The sequence below is a fragment of the Myiozetetes cayanensis genome, unplaced genomic scaffold (genome assembly GCF_022539395.1).
Source record: "Myiozetetes cayanensis isolate MyiCay16 unplaced genomic scaffold, myiCay2020 scf5-8, whole genome shotgun sequence".
Lineage (NCBI taxonomy): Eukaryota > Metazoa > Chordata > Aves > Passeriformes > Tyrannidae > Myiozetetes > Myiozetetes cayanensis.
The window spans coordinates 49,968,954-49,990,952 of record NW_026087742.1 but is presented as its reverse complement, the minus strand read 5'-3'; the positions used below and the strand labels follow the sequence as shown (position 1 = coordinate 49,990,952).

Sequence of the window (21,999 nt, the reverse complement as noted above, 5' to 3'; positions counted from 1 at the left end):
TTCACACTGCATGCTCAGTTTTATCTACACCTGAATGTAACTCAGGTGCTCCTTTTTTGCCTTGTCCTGCTGTTGTGGCTTAAATTTTTGCCTTTATTCTAGCTGTATATAGCTTCAGAAAATTCCTCTTCCTTTCTTCTTTCATTTTTCCAACATTTGTGCAGAAATTTGTATTGGCCTGAGCTACATTTTCTATTCACTACTTTTATTTATTGTTTGCCTATTCTCTTAATTTAAGCTTCCATGCCACTTCCATATCCTTGTTCTTATTTGTGTTCCTTGGATGCTGAGAGTCACAAAAGACATACCTGAGCCACCCACCACCTTCTCTTCTGATTTCACTGTGCCTTAGTGAACTGTTTGGGAACATCAAATGGGTTTCAAGGGCATATTTTTGTTAATTGTGCCGAGTTCTGCTGATGACCTGTGGCCATATTAGATTATGAAGAGCCAGCACATATCCTTCTCCTGTTTTCCTGCAGCCTGGCTCTTGTTTTGTTGGATGGCACTTTACCAATACATTAGCACAGTGCTATATTAAGTCTGTGTCAATTAGTTATCAAAGCATTTTGTTATGGCAAATATTTTTTCCTTAGTTGTTCAATGTACATGGCAGCAAGATTATGTTAGGTATGTGATATAGGTTGGTTTGCAGCACAAATACTCTCACCTTTTAAGATTGGGCTGCAATTCCTGTTATTCAGTTTTGTAGATATGAGCTCATGACAGCTTTCAAAGGTGATAATCATATTAGCTGGTTTACCAACTCCTGTAGCTCAAAAATGAGAGAGTTTCTCTCAGATAAGTAAGTCAAATCAATTAGTATTCATTAATATTCAACATCAACATTAAATCTCCATACATTACCTAAAGGAAATTGTGCTCGTAACGCTCACATCCTCATTTTCCAAAACTATGAGCTCAGAATTGTTCCTATTTATATGCCACTTGTTTATGGCACTTGAAACATTTAATTTCACTGCTGTGGATCTCTCCCACGCCTGTCTTCACTCAGTGTTTTTAAGTCAATTGCTGTCATGCTTTTAAAGACTGTCATACTAAGTGTACCTAGCATAAGTACAGTTCTGCTGTGCTTCATTAGACACAGCAGAACACGTGTCTCGTATATGATCACATGCAAACCCAGAAATTACAGTAGTTAGTTGCTTTCCCAACCAAATCCTAGCATGAATACAAACCATTATGGGAGTAAGTTCATGATTAGGTAATTTACCCCATGTACATTGCAGTCTGGACATTTATTGTACTAGATGACTGAAAAATGACATTTGGCCCATGCTTAGAATCACAGAATCATTTAGGTTGGAAAAGACTGGTAAGATCATCCAGTCCAATATCAAAACCTACCCCTAAAGTGGGATGGGCTCCACTCAATAATATTTAAACAGATCTTGCTCTTAGCATGCTTTCCCTGGCCTAGGAATGGATGAGACTCTTTCTTATTTGAAGCGCTTTAATGAAATTCAGATAAGCATCTCTCCAGTATGGTCCAAGGATACGTAATTCTCAGTATGGTGGGATGATAGCCCTTCTTTGCAGCATTTCTATAATTCTACTAAAATCCTAAATTCTGAAATAAACACCAAAATCTGCAATTAAATGAATCTGTCATCACTTGCTCCCCCAAACTGACATTTCTGTGTAATATTGTCACTTTTAACAAGAGAAGGAAAAACACATAAACTAAAAGAATTGCCTTGTCTTTCCCTATTATCCATTAAGATATAGGATCTCTTTCTTAGTGTCTCAGTTTGAGAAAACTTGGAGCAGCGGAGGCATCAGTCAGAAGTCTCCTCCTTCAGATTAAAATACCCCTGGTTTCTCCAATACAGAGAGAGAGACCAAACACACCCAGATGTAAGTGAAAAAATAACTCTTTACCAAGAAGAATGCTAACAACAATACTGATAAAAGTCGGTTAAACCAACCAACGAGGAGAAACTTCCCAAGCCCCACGCACTGGACCAAATCAGAATGGTAGCTGGCCTCCCCACCTGGAAAACCTGGCAGGAAACAGCAGATAGCTGGGATTCAATATCAGCAGATACTTGTGCTGCGCTGGAGTGAGGCTGCTGTGCTGGTACAGGCAGTGGGAGCAGGGCTGCGGACCTCCCCAGGCAACTGGAAGGACCCACAAGACACGCAGTGGATCCAGCAACGAGACTCAGTTGTTGCAATTTTGATGTTCGTCTGTCAAAGTGGTGACTGTAGTCCCATCGAAGTGGTGGTCAAAGTCTGGATACATGGAGGTGGTGGGGGAAACCCCCGTGGCGAGGGAAGCCCTGAAACTCAGTTACTTGTGCTTAGAATTGGATGGGAATGCCTTCTGTACCTCTCCTGGGGTGGGGAATTTTACCCTGGATAATGTAATACTGGGAGTCATGGAACACATCAGGGAATCTCTGACACCTTCTAAGAAGGTGCAGCTGTTTCTTAACCTCAGTGCAGCTGAGTCAATTTTGGCCCACTATGGCTCATCAACAAGAGGTGAATATCTTCAGGCTGTGTGTGAATGTTCTGCTGAGTTATCACAACTGAATCATCTGTGTAAGCAAAAAGAAACGCTATCCCACCTCATAGGGTTTGCCCCTTTCCTTATCTTGTTTAACACCCAGCTTGTAGCCTGAGGTGTGGGATGTGTATGCCTTCAGCCTCTGGCCTGAGTGGCCACTCTGCACATTGTTAGCAAAGCACACTGCTTATTGAGCCGTGAGCACCAATAGTCCAGTCTCTAAAAAAACCTGGGCTGTCACTGCAGCCAGTGGAATGTTTGAGTCATTCTCCTTAAAGTTTCTTTAGAAAGAAGGCAAAATAGTCTTTTTATTTGAGTTGTATTAGAAAAAGAAAATGTCACATAAAAGTTGTTTTTCTAGGTATCATTTATTTATTTCACCTACCACCTAATTATTAGGAACAGGGTTTTTTTTCCCCAAAACAAGTTTCTAACCAAGAAGGTGTGCTCAAATATCAATATATAATATAAGCTTTTGTGTAGGCTATTAGGGTATTTTTTTTTAAATTACTTTAAAAACAGGCCATGACAGGCGACTTACCCTGACAAAGCCTGGTGTTGTTCTCAGAGGATGAGCACGGTCTTTAATTAACCTGTAGCATTTTTATGTCAATGAGTGTAAAGAAATGAAAGCACTTCATACCCTTCTGGATGAATAACAGGGTATGTGGGTCTTTTTTTCACAGTATAGTTATTGGAAGATGAAGAGATCAATTGGTGACTGAAAATTCGGAACAAATTCACTGCAAGTCATGCTTTATGTAGACACATAGCTCACTGACAGGTAGTAGCCATATGATATTATGATGAACTATGAGAACTCTGTGTTCAAGACCAAGTTGGATGGGGCTTTGAGCAACTCAGTCTAGAGGGTAGCATCACTGCCGATGGCAGGGGGATTGAAACAAGATGATCTTTAAGGTCCCTTCCAACCCAAACCATTCTATGTGTCTATGATAAAAAAAAAGATTAAGTAATTTTGAATAATTTTCTGAACTGTGACTCAGGTCTTGGTGTTCAACCAAATTAAAGGACAGGCAACTAGGCTGTTTAATTTCAAGCTTGTGTTGCATATAGAATATATATAAAAGATACTCAGGGAAAAGCTCATCACATATACAGGTAATTTCATGTCTGTTACATAGGGTTAAATTTGTCTCTCTTTTGACAATCCATATCTACAATTAAATATGTCTTTTATCAAAGCAAGTGATAGATCATAGATGGTCAGGTATTTCTAGTAACTTGAGAGCCAACAGTTGTTACTAAGGAGCAAAGAAGAAATTAATCCTGTAGAGAAGTATGTCTTAGACCAAAGAGAGGCAGCTCTGGCCATTCTGGCCCTAGGCAGCTGTTTGGTAGCTGTAAAGTGTGTGAAGAAAGGACCTGGATCCCTGATACTGGGTGGGTTAGGAATGTACTACATAAGAGAAATGGGAGAAAGGCTTTTTTAGCAGAGAAGAATTCTGTTGCCTTTGCACTCTCTCTGCTACTCAGGGGAGAGAGTGATGAAATCATAACTGTTAGGTTAAGATGCACTTAGCCTGAATGATGTGGTCTGATAAGTCATTTGGGAACTGGGGTGGTGCATTACATACCTGTGAGTTCACCAGGACCCCAATAATTTTTTACTATAGAAATGCCAAAACATAAATAAATCTATGTTTAATCAGAGAAATGAGGTTCCCCAAATGAACTGTGGAATATATGACAGCAGAGAAATAAATATTTAAATGACATCATCTATGTTGTAAAAGAATAAGTGCCTGGAGTGATTCTTTGGCACTCTCCCAAAGACGATACCTTTAAAATATGACAGTTATATTGCTCTGCTAGGTTAAGAAAGTTGCAAATTGGAAAGGGATGACAAGCTGCTGCCAAAGGTTTGCTTTATGAAAGTGTTGTTTCAACGGTTAGTGATCAAGAGTGCTACCTTTACCTCCCACCTTTACCTACCTTTAAGTTCGGAGATAACAACCAAAATGTGAAGCCTTGCAAAACACAAGTGATAACTGGCTTGCGTAGTTGCAGTCCAGTCTGAGGGAGACAGGTAAAGTGGTCTGGGCTTTAATTAGTTAAAAATCTTAACATGGTTTTTTAACTACCTGTTTCGCAGCTTTTTTTTCTTAGATAAAATACCTGTAAAAGTCTCTGAGTATGAATAGTGATCATGATTATTTTTGTAGCAGTCACACAGTTCTTAATCTCTCACACAAGATAAAGGATGCTGTGTGGAGAGCATGGTACAATAAATGCACCTAATCAGCTGCCGATTATCTAACTAGCAAATTTAAAAATGGGTGGAGAGATTTAGAAAATTTAGGGGTGGCTGGTATTTTCTTGCCGGCATTTACTTACCAGCATTTATTTGTAGAAGGAGGTCAAGTTGCTCCTGTTTCTTGGCATAATAAATGTCCTTATGCACTCTCAGATTAAATGAATAATTTCAGACATAAAGGAGCTGATGAATCACTATGAACAAGGCTCTCCTTTACCTCTGGTCATCTGAAAACCATGGAGCTGCCTCAGTGGTACCAATGGAGAAAAGCAATGCTCATCAGCACTTCAGGTCCTCCCATCCTCAGCTTAACAGATAAACCAGGTTTTGGTGGCACTTGAGTGTCTCCTCTTTCCTGAGAAAGCCCAGACAGCTAATTTTGACTAGAAACAACCTTTCAGAGAGCTCACATGAATGAGGAAGAAGTTTGCACATACCTTTTGACAAATCAAGGTAGCTGAGGAAAATCCCCTTTATACTTGTCTATGGCTTTCTTTCTTTTCTTTAGGGTTGTGGAGCTATTTGGTGCTCTCCTTATTTTTATCTAACCATATCTGAGGTATGCTAAAAACTAGAATTTTGCACTCCTAGCTACAAAGGTAGCTAGAAAGCAAGTAAGTATTACTCAGTCAATATTGAACAGCTGAATTAGCACAGCCAAAAAGCTTTAGAGCTTCCTTCATACTGTGGATCAACTCCAAAGTCCTTACCATACCTGGGAAGAACAACAAGAAAAAAATAAAAATCAACTGAAAACCTTAAATATACACCTATCTTAATTGTTTCTTACATGGAAAGAGCTCAGTGAAACAAATTAGGTCAAAAGCAATTTTGACACATTTTAGAAGGAGTAGGGAGAACATCTTAAAAGTCTGGAGAAGACAATAGATACTGACTTAGTTTATTATAACCTTAAATTATTATTATGTTAAATTGATATTTAATATCCACATATCGATGTTTTAAAAGTAATGTGCATAGGGGATTTATCTTCTTTCCCAAGTATTCATTTCATGCTCTAGCAGAACTTAAAGACTTGAACAGAACAGGACTCATTATACTGAGTCTTGTTATATTATACTTTAAGCTACTTAAAAAGGTGTAGAAGGACTATCATTTTCTAGTACATTTTTTTAGACATTTCTCTTTGTGTGTTTTATCCTGAAACTATTTTGTCTCTTGTTAGGAGAAAGTGTCTAGAAACACATTCATAACAAAATTTCTCTAATTCAGTTGTTAAATCCCTTGAAGTAGCTTCCTTTTTTTTCTTGTCCTGCTCTCCTGGTTTCCAGAAACAGAGGAGTAGTCTTTTATTGCATAAACAAAGCCATGACTTGTAGAGATTTTCAGAAAAAATGTAAATAATTGCAGTCAATAGTTTATGTGCTTATGCACTTAAGTTACACTTTGCCCTTTTATTTTTTTCCCTAAACAAATGAAATCTCAGAATTACTAGGTGAAGGTTGCAAAGTTCCCACATCAAAAATTTTAGCTTCTTTTATTATACTGTGGTTTTACATTTGGAGGGAGACTTGGTAATATGTGCTTTTATTTCTGTGTTTCATATTTCAATATTGCTTCTAGGACTATTTGAAGATATGAGGTTTTTCCTATGATTTTGCAACAAAATGGGTATTTACAGCTCTTTACACATGTTAAAATTGCAGTGGAGGTATAAAATCAGATAGGAAACTTCCCACAAATTTAAGGAAAGTAAGGAAAATATGAATCATTCCCTGAGAAAGAGAATAATATGAGCTGAAGAAGCCAAGATAGGAAAATAATTGACATGAAGAAGCCAAGATGGGTAAACAATTGGGGTGCTCAGTACTGCCAGTGTTTTCCTGAGGGAAGCTGCTGCTTTTCTATGAACAGACTCAGAAATGCTTTGACTGCACAGTGCACAGTGGTGAGGCTGCTGCCCTCCTCCTATCTGAGCAATGAGTAATTGGTGTGCCTGCCTTTCCTGAGGGCGTTTGTCTTCTTGAAAGTTGCCCTTCTCCTGGGGCTGGGCTGAAGTCAGGAGATGCTTATGCATGAAAATCCTGGAGTGTGTTCTTGGACTAAGTTTTCTCTTAAGAAGTGACTTTTATCATTTTTCCCTCTTTGTTCCTCCTCAGTTACACACTGCACTGGTTTGCTGTTTGCCAGCTGTGTTGACCTGAAGGTGCTGTTTTCCAGCTCTAAGAGAAACAAAACTGCTCAGTTTCTGTGGTGTGTGCTGTTGGAGGCTATGTGATTTTATTTTCATTCTCTGGTATGATTTGCCTTAGGAGCTTTTAGTGGTGGCTGGGGTCCTTCATTCCCCTTCCTAGTACAAGCATGCACCTATCCTTGTGCAGCTTTTCATCCACACACACATGTCCACAGCAGAGCCATGAACACAGAGAAGCAACAGGATATTTCAGAGGCACGAATTACACTTGCAGACAGTTCTTTCCTGAATTTTATCCTCTGCCCACTGTTAGAATCAACAGTCTCTCTGTTATTATTTCAAAGCACTGGCTACCATAGAAGAGAGTGTGCTAAAACTTTCACACTCTTAATTCTGATTAAAAACAAGAGCCCGTTTCTTTGCAAGCAAAACAGGTAAGTAATACAGAAAAAGGAATGAAAATACTATAATCTCTTCTTCTGGTTGCCCAGGTCAAATTTTTGTTACTGTTTAAGCTTTAGACTTCTTCTGATTTTCAGAGGCAAAATTGCAAGTTTTAGTCACTTCTTATATCCCTAAAAGGAAGAACTGTCAGTTGCACAGCAGTGACTGGAGCTGTTAAGGGGGCTCTGGCTGCCCCAGATGGAACCACATCGCAGCTGCTGGGAGGTGACAGGTTTTTTCCTGCTGAAATTCATCCTCATCAGAAAACTGTCACATCATCAGCTTTTAAGCTCTATGCAGACCATATTTCTTTGGACAGGATTTCCTAATATAACCTTGACGGTTGGCTGACCATCTCCTGTGCTTTCAGAAAGTCTTATGCAACACACATACTGTGCCTTGCAGGAGAGCAACTCTTTTTTCTTTAGTCATTAAATATAAAAAGACTGCTCAGATGTGATGGCGATAAAGGCCTTTAGAAAAAACAACACATTCTCCCTGGTGACATTTTGGGGTGATTTTTCTCTTATTTATACTGCTCTAATCCCTATCCAAATCATTCTATCTGACTTCTTCCAAGCTGTTTCACCAGAAATAAGAATAAAAAATTATGACAAATGCTACAATCAGCTGTTATGAGGAATAACAATTTTGTGACTTTTTTAAGAAAATGAATGTTTGCACACTAAAGCAGAGTGACATTCAACTCTTTTTCCTTTGAACAAATATAAAGACACCACAAAGAATATTTTAATTCCACCATAAGGAAAAATATGTACATAAGTTTTACATGAGGAAAGAAAATTGTTAATTGTAAGCCCAAAATAAGAAAACTCATATGTCATGCTGAGGTCAAATGAGATTGTATATGAGAAAGAAAGATGCAATTGTGAAAACACATAATTTCCCTTTTGTGTTAACATGTGGGAGGTGAAATTTTACCACCTTACATGGCAATTGCATCTGCTATTGAACATCTCTTTACATCCATAGTGGTTAGTCTCTGAATGTTACTAGTGTCTTTCCTTCTCTTTTATATGAAAAAGACAAGACATATGCAACATTCTTTGAAGAATCTCCATGCTCAGGAGTGCTGCTGTTCTCCCACCTCATTGAGACCCTTGAATACCCTTGAACCCCCTTGCAGTAGCAATCACCCCACGCTGCTTTCTCCCAAGCCGATGCTAGCAGTTTTGGGTAATGTTTTTCCTATTTGAATTGGTTATATATGTGTGTGGACAGAGCAGTCGGATCAGCAGAGACAACCTGGCTGGGTGAGGGCCAGTGGAGCCAGACAATGATGTTTTTTCTCTGGGGGGCTTACGCTTGACCCTGAACATTGCAGGGACCAGAACCACTGCTATCGAGCCCCAGAGAAAGGAAAGGAGTGTGTGAAGCTGTAGGAGCGCACCTTGGTAAAAGATGTGTCCTGGAGATATCCAGCTGGAGGCAATTAGGGAGATTGAAGACACGGACAGGAAAAAAAATTACTGTGTTTTTAAAACAACATGAGAAATAGTTAAGATGCACAGCAACATATGTTAATACCACTCCAGCCCCACAACTGCTCTCTTTTTCCTGTGCTTCCTTACTCTTAGCCTGAGTTTTGCTTATTTTGGGACTAAATTTGCTTCCCTCCCCATTGGTTTGCATTTCACATTAACCTGCTTGAAGTAAAGTCTGCATATCAGGTTGGAGACAGGCAGAAAGAATCACTCTTACTTTCAGACAGGTCTTTTATAGAAGCTATTTCCCCCTCCCATTCTTTCACCACATATCTGCTTGGGACACATCCCTCTACCATGTGCAGATCCCCATGTCCCTGTTGGGACAGTGTCCTGCTGCAATGGCATCCTGAGAGTGTGCCTTGAAGCTGCCCCAAGTACTGGGCATCCTGCAGGATTACTCACTCTCAACTCACATTTCTTTTGGGCACCTCAGCCTCACATTTTTCCTTCCACTAATTAACGTCAGAGATGTTTTATTGTCATGCTTTCTTTATCCCAACATCCCTCTAATTAGCTCGGTGAGTTATTCAGTGTGCATTTGAGGCTGTTCAATGTTAATGAGCCTGTCAGTCACAGTCTTCAAAGACTCATAGCTTCAGAGAAACCAGGGATGGTTACTTCCTTTCTCTGAAAGCAAGAGTCCTCTAGGGTTAGTTTAGCCACTTGTAAAATTGGCAGTGTTTCTTTTTGGCTTTAGGGGTGGCATATGCGTTTTATTCAGCTCAGCAGTTTGACCAAGCCAAACTTTGCATGCTAAAATGGAAAGGTACTGCCAGGTGTCAAAGGCACACGAGAAGATGATACCTGATTTGAAATTATCCTGCTCTGCATTCTGGTCTTGTTTTCACAGCATACCTATGTTGGAACTGCATTTTATGGAAATAAAATCCTTTCTGATGTTGCTAAGACAGGGACAGTACAGAAGCCAATGAATCCTCTAAAATGCACATGGGATTTTTGAAAACCAGACACACTGAACCTAGGATTTTACACTTGGCCTTTTACCAGGTTCTGAACTACCTTTTCAATTTAGATCTACTTCATGCATATCTGGATTCATCCTTTTTGGCTGCTGCTGCAGACTTTCATTAAGCCACAGCTCCAAAGAGACACTGTTTTCTGACCCAACGAACCTTTCCTATTTTATTTATTTTAATGTTTCAGAGTTTCTAGCTACTTGAATGACGGCTGGATGGTTTCTATTCACTGATGTCTCTGCTACAGAAGGGGCATCATTCTGGGGCTGCTTCATCCAACCGCAGTGCGGAGATCTGGCCTTTCATTCAGGGAACTGCTTTCTCTGTCTCCTGAATATGTGGCTCCACTGTCTGAGATGATTTGACAAGGTTGAAATTCAATAATCAGAGCTAAAATATGGCAATAGCACATCATGACAAGGGCTTATTTCCATGGGGACTCTTGATAGTAGCAGTTGATTCAACTGCATAGATATTTTTCATGAATTGCAAGCGTCCATTTGCTTTTCTCATCTCCTTCTGTCTCTGCATCAGCACCATAGTCATGACAAATGAGAAAAGCAGTGGCAAGGTCCTTGGAGAGATTTATGCGAGTCTGTTTTTTTATTTGGAAGCTGCTCAGAGTCACTGATGTGATTGGACCAAAAGCTGCAAAGCTCTGGGGAATTCAGTAACATTTCAGCTCCAGCCCCATCCACCTGGCAGAGGAGCTGTGGGGAGCTGGGTCCTTGGCTTGCCATGGAGGGCTGGTTGCTTATATTGCGTTACTCAATGACATTGATGTCTGCTAAAGTTTCCAAGGAGTTGCACCAAAAAACCTGCAAGATTTTTCAGCTTTTCACTGAAGTTATTAAACACAGCTCATCCTTAAGCCGTTGCAATGCCATCTCCTCCAGCCCAGCCAGACCCACCCACACTGTTTCTATGGGGCTGTTTGGCAGACAAGTCCTTTGGGCTGCAGTTCACACAGAGACTTGGAGGATGCAGAGCTGAAAGATGTCTCAGTGGACAGGATCCTCCCTGCTTTTAAGGCTCCTGACAGCTTTCAGCTTCCAAGAAGTAGTGCAAGCCCATGACCTCCCACAAGCCCACACCAGGCAGAGATCAGCTTTTCTTCCTTTTGGCAGTCACCTCTCATACTTACACACCAACCTCCTCTCTGCAGGCTAAACCATCCCAATGCATTTGATCTTTCCTTGTAAGCCATACTTTGCCCTTCCTCCAACCATTTTCTTTGCTTTTTTGCAGCAAGAAAAATTGGTCACAGAAATCCAGAACTGACCATAAAATAGCTGAGAGAACCAGACAACTCCTTGCCTTGTTGGTAGGCTATCTTCCTGTTCAGGGCTGGTGCTTGCCTGCTTTACTTTTCAGAACCATGCAATTCCTGCCTCATATTCAGGAGTGACTGTAACTCAACCTGTCTTCCACCACACTGTCTTGGGACATTTAGCCCTAAGTAATCTCAGTAAACCCATGAAAATTCATACATCTGGCTTTCTTCTAAGTGCTTCCAAAAATCTTACTTCTTGCGGGATCTTTCTGAGACCTGAAGACTGGCTTGACTGGTTCTCCCCTCCCCTCTCACATAGGCTCAGCAGTGTCCCTGCCTTTCCCAGCCTCCTAGGAGCTCATATATTTCACAACTTCACACAGCTCTGCTCTTGCTGCAGCTGCTATACCCCTGAGGTGCATCTTGTCCCTTTGTCATGGTATGAAACGATTAGTCAGTTGATTGCAGTTAACCTTTTTACTAAGGGAAGCAAAAAAATCATTTAATGCAAGCAAATGCTGTTGAGCATAGTCAGTTAATAGCTTTCCCTCTCTACTGATAATGGATTACACATTTTCCGTTTGTCTCCTTATTACTGGTGTTCCTAAAGAAGCTAACAAGAAATCACACTATGAGCAGAGACAGGGGTATCTCATTTCATGCTTTTCTTTTCCTGATTTCACTATGTTTTAGAGTTGCACTCAACAATCTTCTCTCACTTGTCTTTTTATGTGCTCCTTGAGCTTGGGTCAATGAAGAGGTCAGTAATTAGCCACACTCACCTCTTTCTAAACTTCTCATACCTCCTCATCTCTGGGACAGTTGGCAGGTTTTTCTTCAAGAACATTTCCTTAAAGAAATGGCCATCTACTCCATTTCCAATTTAATTGCTTTCCTTGAGATCTTACTATCAGTTGCCTAAGTCTATCAAAATCTGCTTACCTCAAAGCTCATCTTAGCTTGCTGCTTTCCCTCCTGAAGCGAGATCTTTCCATTCTGGCACATTCCCTTGTGTCCTGTCCTCTCCTTGTCTGAAAACAAAGATGAAGAGAATCTCCCCTTTCATGACTAGCTTTCATATTAAACATAAATTCTACATGTTGTGCCACTTTCTTGGAGACATTCTGTGCTTTACTTGGTCTCTTTGGATTGGTTACATTCTGGTTTTTCATTGCTTACAGCTCATGGCTTTTTGTCCTTATGTACTGGTTTTAGCTAGGATAGAGTTATTTCTCTTCATAGATATTGTGTTTTGAATTTGTGGTGGAAGCAGTGTCGATGACATACCAATGTTTCAGTTATTGCTGAGCAATGCTTATACAGCATAAAGGTCTTTTCTGTTTCCCACTCTGCCCTGCCACTGAATGGGCTGGGGGTGCACAAGAAGTTGAGAGGAAACAACTGGGACAGCTGATCCCAACTGGCCAAGAAGATATGCCATACCACATGGTGCCATGCTCAACAATAAAATGGGATGGAAGCCAGGTGTAGACTCAGGGGGAGGTTGTCCAGGGATGCCATTTCTTGGGATCTAGCTGAGTATCATTTGGTTGATGGTGAACAACTGGAATTTTTTTTGCATCACTTGTTTTTCTTAGTTTAGTTTTATCTTCTTTTTTTTTTTCCCCCTTTTTTGTAGGGGATGTATATTTCAGTTTTTGTGCTTTTGGTTGGTTGACTGGTTGATTGGTTGGGGTTTTTTTGTTTGTTTGTTTTGGTTTTAACTATTAAACCGTTCCTAATCTCGAACTAAGATTTTTTTCTCTTTTACCCTCCCCCATCCCACTGGAGGGGGAGTGAGTGAGTGGCTGTGTGGTGCTTAGCTGCCTGCTGGAGTTAAACCATGACAGCTTGCCAACCAAATTCTCATTCATCTCATGCCTTGCTCCTGAACCTTTAGTTTGCTCACGTGTCTAAGTCACACATGATTAAACGTAATTAGTCCTGAAAAAATCATGCTCAAGCAATGAATTGAATTGGAAGCAATAGAGTGACTGTGGTAGAAGTACTTGTTTAATGTATCATGAGCAAGGTCACAGTCAGTCATGGCTTGCCTCCACAGATAGATACAGACAGTGCCTGTTTTTTGCAATTTATGTGGTAGGGCTACTGAATCCCTAGAGCTGGGTCACAACTTGGAAATGGGTGTGTGAAGGGCATGTCCAAGTCTTTTAGTACCACCTTCAAGCCCTCGCAGATGAGTGTGCTTCTGTAGCTATTGACCCTTAGATGCAGGGTGCAGCTGTCAAGGAAGAAGGGGAGAACAAGGTCTTTTTTTGCTGCCTGCCAAAAGTGTCCAGGTATAACTGCAGTCTCTGCAATCCCTCCTGGCAGACATGAGGGACAAGCCATTTCAGAAACACAGAAGAAAAACACTGACCTTAGGTGATGGCAGCATTTGTCATGGCAGCAACCAGACTGCTGCTCTTTCAGCAGAAAGGTGCAGCCTTGTAGGTTCCCAAAAAAAGTGAAGCCAAGCTTCAGGCTTCCTCCACAGAGTCTCAGTAGGTATTAGCTGGCCAGATCTTATCAACTATCTGTTCAATGGCTCACAGGAGAGCTGTCGCAATCCACATGTATCCTCAGTCAACAGAGGAGAAAGGCCTTCTCTGGAACATCTGTGTTTTTTTCTAGATGTGTAGCAAGTACAATAGTCATCTGGGCTATGGCATTTTTCTTATGATAGCAAAAAATTGTATGCAGGGCCAGCAAGACATAGTCAATCAGCAGTAAACACAAACAGTAATAAGGGCTAAAGCACAGACCCAGTATTAGAAAAGCAAATGACTGACTGTAACATCTTGGCTTGCGTATCTTTATCTCAGGTTCTTAGTTAATTTTAAGAGAATTACTTGTCCTTACGGTTTTCTTCTGCTGTTGTTTTTGTGTTTTGGGGTTTTTTGATTGAGGATGGGGTGATTGCAATTCATAAAAAGTGACTTTTATATGACCCTGACCATTAAATCTCACCAACAGTCCCTAGAAGAACTACTCAGAGATTATAGCAACTCTGATTGCTAAAACCTTTCTAATGAAATATCCCAGCAGTAAGAACATCAAAAGCTAAATTTTTGAAATATGTACTGAAAAAGAGAATCTCCAAGAGCTGTTCAGGCTGTTTTTACACACTCTACATTCAGAGAAACATTGTGGGGATGTTGGGATGACCTCTGGTTTTGCTTCTCCATTGATGGAAGACTAGTGCACTGCTAAAGTTGTGTTTCAGCTTTAGCATTAGCTGCAACAGCAGTGTTTCAGCTCATTGGATGCCAACTCCCATATGAATATCTGAAAGCTGAATGACTAAGCCATTAGAACAGAATAAACTCAGTTCTAGTAATTCTACACGCTGTTGTAAAACAACCCCTATCAGTGCATTAGCTCTGGCTGCACAAGGGGGCTCTAGGGAAGGGATATGGGATTTGTGGATGAAGGGTTTTTTGCTGCTTACTTCCTGTTCCACCACAGACTCCCTATGTCATCTCTGACAGGTTACTTAAGCCCTTTGTGCTTCAGTTTTCTGCTGGAAATGCAGCTAATGTGATTTCTCTGAATTGCAGGAGGGAGTTTTGTGGCTAATTAAATGGAGGTATGTGAGAGGCTCTCAAATATTGCAATACCAAGGTCACAATTAGTATCTTTCAGAGAGTGACTGATGTAGCAAATATGGGGAACAATAACTCCTGCAAACAATAAAAGACTAAGTCTCTTTTCAACTGGACTACTGTCTACCAGTTGTTCTCTCTGTGCTAGGAAGCTTCCTGGCCCCAGTCCTTTCCTCTTATAGTACATGATCAGATAACATTATCCCCATGCTGAAGAAATCTTATGTATTTGAAAAGGGAAAGGCCACTGGGAGTGTTTCCTTCGAAATCTCATTCACCACTTTCATCCTCTCATTGAGTTCAGAGTGAGCCAACAGTATCTAAGCTGTAAATCCATAAACTCACAGAGAACTACTTATCTGATCTATATTATAATGTTGCTACAGAATTTAGAAAATATTCATTAACCAATTAGTAAAACTAGTAACACATTTCAATTTCTCTTGATTCCTGTTCTGCCACTATAACTTTTTTATTTTCCTGAACTTCTAACAAATGTATAAACGTAAGTTCTTTTGTTGCTACAATCAGTTGGGATTTGATGAACTGCTACACTCTCCTGGATATCTGAAATGTGACTGGATGGAATTTGACTGAACTTCATCCTCTTGGGAATGGGTATACTAGCCACAACATTGCCTATAGATTATCAAACATGGTTTTGTTTTACTTTTACATTTATATTTACTCTTCTGTAGCTAAATAAAATGTCTCTAATGCCTCCTAGATACTGCTCAGCCTCCCAGTATCGCATTCCTCCAGAACTGAGTACATTTCTAAATCTCTTTATAGGAGGAGAAGGAGGAGGAAGGGGAGGGGTAGGAGGAGAAGGAAGAGGAGTAGTAGGAGGAAATATCAACAGGAGGAGTAAGAAAATGCAAGAGGAGGCAAGAGGCAAGAGTAGAGGATGAGGCAAGAGGAACAGGAAAAGTAGGAGAAGGAGTTTGAAGAAAAATGGGGAGGAACTGGGGGTGCTGATTGACAGGAGGCTGAACATGAGCCAGCAGTGTGCCCAGGTGGCCAAGAAGGCCAATGGCATCCTGGCCTGCATCAAGAACAGTGTGGCCAGCAGGAGCAGGGAAGTGATCCTTCTCCTGTACTCTGCGTTGGTGAGGCCGCACCTTGAGTATTGTGTTCAGTTCTGGGCCCCTCAGTTCAGGAAGGATATTGAGGTGCTGGAGCGGGTCCAGAGAAGAGCAACCAGGCTGGTGAAGGGACTTGAGCACAAGTCCTATGAGGAGAGGCTGAGGGAGCTGGGGTTGTTTAGTCTAGAGAAGAGAAGGCTTAGAGGTGACCTCATCACTCTCTACAATTACCTGAAAGGAGGTTGTAGCCAGGTGGGGGTTGGTCTCTTCTCCCAGGCAACCAACATCAGGACAAGGGGACATGGGCTCAAGCTCTGCCAGGGGAAGTTTAGGTTAGATGTTAGGAAGAAATTCTTTACAGAGAGGGTGATCAGGCATTGGAACGACCTGCCCAGAGAGGTGGTGGATTCACCATCCCTGGAAGTTTTTAAAAAGAGATTGGACATGGCCCTTAGTGCCATGATATAGTAATTAGAGTTGGATCAGGGGTTGGACTTGATGATCTTGGAGGTCTTTTCCAACCCAATCTATTCTATGATTCTATGATTCTATGAACAGAATGAGAAGGTGATGGGAAAAGAGGAACAGTGGTAACAAAGGAAGGTGAAAGATAAAAAAAAGAATGAAGATGAACAAAATCAGGAGGAACTGTATAGCAAAAAAAAAAAAAAGAAGATAAAAAGCTGAAAGAAAAAGGGGAAAAACAAGCAGGAGAAGAAATAGGAGGAAGAAGAAAAGGAAGGCTGGGACTCAGTGATCTTAAGAGTCTTTTCCAATCTCAGTGGTTCTGTGATTCCTAACTGATGGTGAAACTTTAAATGCTGTCCCTATCCTTCCTTGAATTCACATGCCTTTTTGTTGGCAGCTGCTCATGTGCATGAGAACAAAAAAAACCCAAAGAACTGGCTCAGCAGAAGGGTGTCTATCTCCCAGACTATTCTCTCTGGTAGCAGCCTGTAGTATATGAGTAGGGATAAAAGATCTCTTTGTCTTCATCTGACAACCTTTAATCATTCATAGCCTTCCAAAAGAACTACTTTTTTCATAGTGCCAAGAAAGGTAATGAATGAAACAACTAGCAAACTGAAAGACAAAAAGAAAACTTCTTTGGTGATGACTTCTTTTGCACATCCATCCTCTAGACAGTAAATATTCTGGAGTGGGGACCATGCTGCTGCTTAAACTTTTTATGAAACAGCAGGTATATTGTAAGGATCTGCCGAACAATTAGAATAATTTCTCATTATTTTCACCATAAATACTTCCTAATTAACCAGTATATTTTTTTTTAATTACAAAATTCACCTGCTCTTTTTTACTGTAAACTTCATACTCTTTATTTTCAAGAACTACTTTTTTTCCCAAAGTGTTAGCAATTATCCTTTCAACAAATCCTTAACACTGCAGTCGAGCCTCAATATTCACTGGAGACCAGAGCTGGTGGCCAAGTCCCATCCTCTGCAGTGACTGTTATAAACACACTTGTATGTACGTTCCCTTCTGCTCTGAAGATTATGCAACCTACACTTACTGTGGACAAAGAACTGTTGTTGTCCTTGTCCCAGCCATGCAAATCCAGACCATCTCATGGAAAACAAAACAACACTCTTTCACACCACGGCAATAAAGCATTCCAGTGTAATAATTTGACCCTCTTTCTTTTTCTATAGTGTACAAGAGGAATGTCAAATGCATGCAGGCTGCTTGTTCAAAGTTTCCTGATTTTGTAGTCACTACAAAGATATAGTTAATGATCACAGTGCCTGTATAGAAAAAGAAAATTAAATGAAAGATTCAGTAGGGAAAAAAAAATCTGTTTCTTAAGTTCAAGTTTATCAAATCCCCCTTCTGCTAAAATTAGTTGATTAAAATCACTTGATTAAAATCACAAGAAATTTCAGTGGCAAAATCGCTGTTTTCACTATCACTATGTGAAATCCTACAGATCAGAAATAAAAGCAGTGGTATCAATGCAGCAGGTAGCAGAGAGCACTGCAGTAGCCAGGTCATCAGCACACTGTTGGCACTGCAAAGGTTGCTTCACATTGGCTTCAGGAGCAGAACTTTGCAAAATTAATTGCCATATCAAGAGCTTCAAAGTTTGGGTCTCAAAAAGACTGAACACTTGCAAGTTTGGTTTAAAGGACCCAGCAATTCAGGAACAGAGATAGATTCTGGGCTGAGACCTCCTGTGTGCCGGTCCCCTGTCTTCAGCTTGCAAACCCTCCCCTCACAAGGTTCATCACTCCCATCTGGCTTCACCAGCCTCCCCTTTCCTTGACAAGCATGAATCTGTATTTCTGACTTGATGTACCTGACCCAGAAGCCAAACTAGGATTAGCACTTGGATTCTGTATCACATAGTTTGCAGGATTCAGCTTTACAGTTTGGATTCAAACCCATATACACTGTGAGTTGTTTTTTGATGGCATGGCTTTGTTTGGGTTGTGTTTTCCAGGTTTTGTTTGTTTCTTTAATAAACTGTTCATACCGGGTTTCACTTCCAACAGATAGTTCAAAAGACATGACCTTCCACATTGGTATGCATTTCTCAGAGGATGCCTGAAGAGCTGAGTAAAGGCCTTTGAAGAATTCTTTTCTAAGAAAATGCAACAGAATTTTTCATATTTCCAGCTTTAGCACAATGTATAATTAACATGTGGAATTCATTGAAGCAGGAGATAAGAGAGGCCAAGGTCTCATCTATGTGGACTGTAATAACATCTGCAGTTATAAATAGACAGCCCTCCACAAAATGATCCTCAATAATATTTTCAATAATTCAGTTACTGGTTGACAAGTGTGGGGGAGAAGCTTTCCGTGGGGTAGAAGAAATCCCAGCTGTGGCACCAGTATGTGAAGCACCTGGTACATAGCTCTGTGAGGTGGCAGCTAGTGGATTAAATGGACCGCTCGGGCAAATGTTAAGTTCACAAGACTGCGTCCAGTAGAAATCTTCTTGCAACTGCAGTTGAGATACCTGCAGCTTTTTCTTACCACTGTAGCTGTTACCAAAGATGAGGGTTAGGCAGATTTACACCACAGTGGTGTGAAAGGAGACTATTCCATTCCCTTTACCCTCCCCTTCAGGCAAACCCAGAGATTTCTTAAGAAGTTGCTCTTCCAATATTGCTTTATTTTCACATCTGCCCTCTCTACCTTTCCTCTGTGAGAGGCAGACCTCTCTTGCAGCTTTGCAAAGCACTGATTATATAAGCCAATGATCTTACAAAATAAATGCCAGAAGTTAGATCCCTGAACAGGCAGTCTGCATTGCAAGCGTCTGTGCACCTACCGTTTTTCTTGCCTTCAGAAGCACTCAAACCTTTTCCAACCTGAATTATTTAGCGAGCTGTTTACTATTGACCTGGTGAGGTTACAATAGGTACTTTAGTTTAGTAACCTTCAGCTGATACTCAGCAAATAACTACTAACAAAATCAATTTACATTGTCAGCGATAAGATAGTGCAAAGCATTACATTTATCAAAGTAGAAGTGCACCCAGTGTGTTAAGATTGCATCTAGTTCTTCCTTGCCATTAATAGCACCTCTATTAATTCTGGCTTGTATCCCAGTGAAGAACTGATGGAATAACAGACTGAGTCTTTGTCTTCCTAACCTACTCTGAAGGAATTTACTAGACCTGACCTTTTGCTACTGGAATTTTACCAGCAAGATATAGGCTTGTCATGGGGCTGTCTATTGTCTGTTACAGTTTGAATCAAGGTACTCATAAAAATAATTTTACTGAAAACCCCCCGATGCAGTAAATTGGTGAATTAAAAAACTTCCAAACTGTTACAAGTTCTCTTAGCATACTCATTAGCAACAAGTAAAGAAGATATATTTTCTTCAGAATTCTGTTCCACCTTAAAACCATTGTTTGGAAATGATGTTTGCATTCTCTCTAAATTCTTGCTGAGGGGAAGTAACCCCGAATCGATACTTGTACTACAGTTGCTGTAGCTCTGAAGATTTGAGGTCTTCAGCTTCCCAGTTTGCAGTTCTACTACTAAATTGCAGTAACTTTTGCTGCAATGGTCTGAACTCCAAAAAACCACATATTTCTGTAGGTTAAAACTGACATTCTCATCTAGTTTTTTTTTTTCCTTAAAATGAACTTCCTCTCCCTTAAGAGATGTTGAGAAAGAAGCCATTTTAAAAATCTGTGCCATAGCAACTATTTGAACCTTACTTTGTGAATCCAATAGAAGGTGAATGATGGTATGGTAATAGAGCACTAATAATAAAAGCTTTGTCAGAAAACTGTGGCAAGAGCTGTGCTAAATAGACTAGATTTGTTCTTCATGGTTTGTGCCTGTAGGGGGTCATTTGATTAAAATGCCTTCAGATTTCATCCCAGTTCTGCTATCTTTATTCATAATGGCAGCACTTATTGGAAGACTGACAAACTCACAACACTACTATCTGAGCTTTTAAATGCTTTTGGCTGTGCAGTGCTCTCTGGAAGTAGGAAGCTTCCATGATGGAGAAGGATATCTCCTCTCACAGAAGATAAATATCTGACATTTTAAAGCATCTATAATTTCAGAAAGTCACATTTATGGAATATTTTTGTGAATCATAAGATGCAAGAACCTGAAAAGTTGTTCTAGGGAAGTCTTAAAGACCTTACTATGCAAATGTGTAAGCAGACATTTGTGGACACAGCGTCTTTCAGGCACTTTACATTGGAATTCTAAATCCCAATTCAGTATCACCAAGTATTACTGCAAAATGAAATGTAGAAAGAAACTTAAGGTTTGCAGCTTGATTTTCCAAACATTGCAAGCCTAGAACCAGGGCTCGGTTTTTGCATTAACAGCCTTATTTTCAGGAGGGCTGCTGAACTACAGGTTCTGATTCCTGTGATGTGAACATCTGCAAATTTGAAACCTTTTATTTTGGTGCCTCAGAATGGATTTAGCAACCTGCTTTAGACTGAAGTATTTGATTCTCCTACAGGCAAAATAGGGCAGAGTTAAAAAAATGCTGGCTTCTTTTTCTCATCAAATGTATGATCCTCCCCATGATGGGCTGGACTACTGGAGGGTTGTTACTGGAAGTGGAAGAAGCTGCTATGTTTTGAGACATGACACACCATGTTCCAGAATTCTTAAATACAGAGAGAAAAAGACACCTAGGAGCCAAAAGGCTCCTGCATGGTCACTGGGTCATGCATCTCCTGATGTAAATCTCACAGAAGGAAGAGGGTAGAAGGAAATCTCACACTGTGGTTCTCTGTGGGATGAGTGACAGATAGTTCCATAAACTCTGTGGATCACCAGGAGATCATAGGAGACCTGAAAATCTAGAGAGACAGTAATTACATTAGCACTGCTAATGAGAACAAACCAGGAACAAAGCTTTCATGTCTCACCTGTATTGGCTACAGTGCTCAGCTAATGGTTCATTTCCTGCTGGGCTTTCAGCTACTTCACCCAGTTTTCTTCTGGGAAAAACAGAAGTATACTTCACTCCAGAAAGAGCCCTCCAAAGACATTATGAATGACACTGCAGCAGGTTTGGCTCCTTATGCCCCACACAGTCCTCTGATGCTATCCCCAACTGCCTATACACACTCAAGCACTCTCATGTGTCCTCCTGCCCCAGGCCAAGGTATTCAACACAAGTACTCAGTTTCAGGCTATAGAAACAGAATTCAGGTGACCTGCAACACCATTATAAGGTACTCTGAAATGGAAAAAATTGTGCAAAAGAGTGTAGTCTTCTATGAAAGCCACAACACATTACATAGGACCTAGGAAACACTCCAAGTCAAAAGCTTGAGATACAGTTGGCTCTGTTCTTTTCTGCTTTTCCCTGTGGTGAACCCTAAGCCGTGTAGGCAAGAACCAGCTGATACTCCTTGGCCTGAAGACTGTAAGGTTCCTCTCTGGCTCTCTACCACTTGGTATATCTATGTAGATATAGGTTATAAGTCCTAGAACTCCCCAAAGGAGCCATCGTGCCATCTCCACTACCTGGCCATGCTTTCCACAAGACTCTGCAGGAACATGTAAACAAAACAGCAGGAATTTTCCTACTTTCAGTAGGCCTATGTAGAGAAAATAGGAGCTTTCCCTAGTTAAATTCATAAGCTGGAAGAGGTAGTAAATGGCACCAGCCATCTTTGTCCC

The 21,999-nt window shown here is 40.6% G+C and overlaps 1 protein-coding gene across 1 annotated transcript in view; it reads left to right on the top strand.

The window, feature by feature from the left end:
• Positions 1–16,047, top strand: part of SMAD9 (SMAD family member 9) — a 157,594-nt gene extending 141,547 nt beyond the window's left edge. Inside the window, exon 8 of the transcript XR_007630798.1 lies at positions 15,946–16,047. The gene's annotated coding sequence lies outside the window, so the exon portion shown is untranslated. The remainder of the gene's footprint in view (positions 1–15,945) is intronic.
• The last annotated feature ends 5,952 nt before the right edge of the window (positions 16,048–21,999 follow it).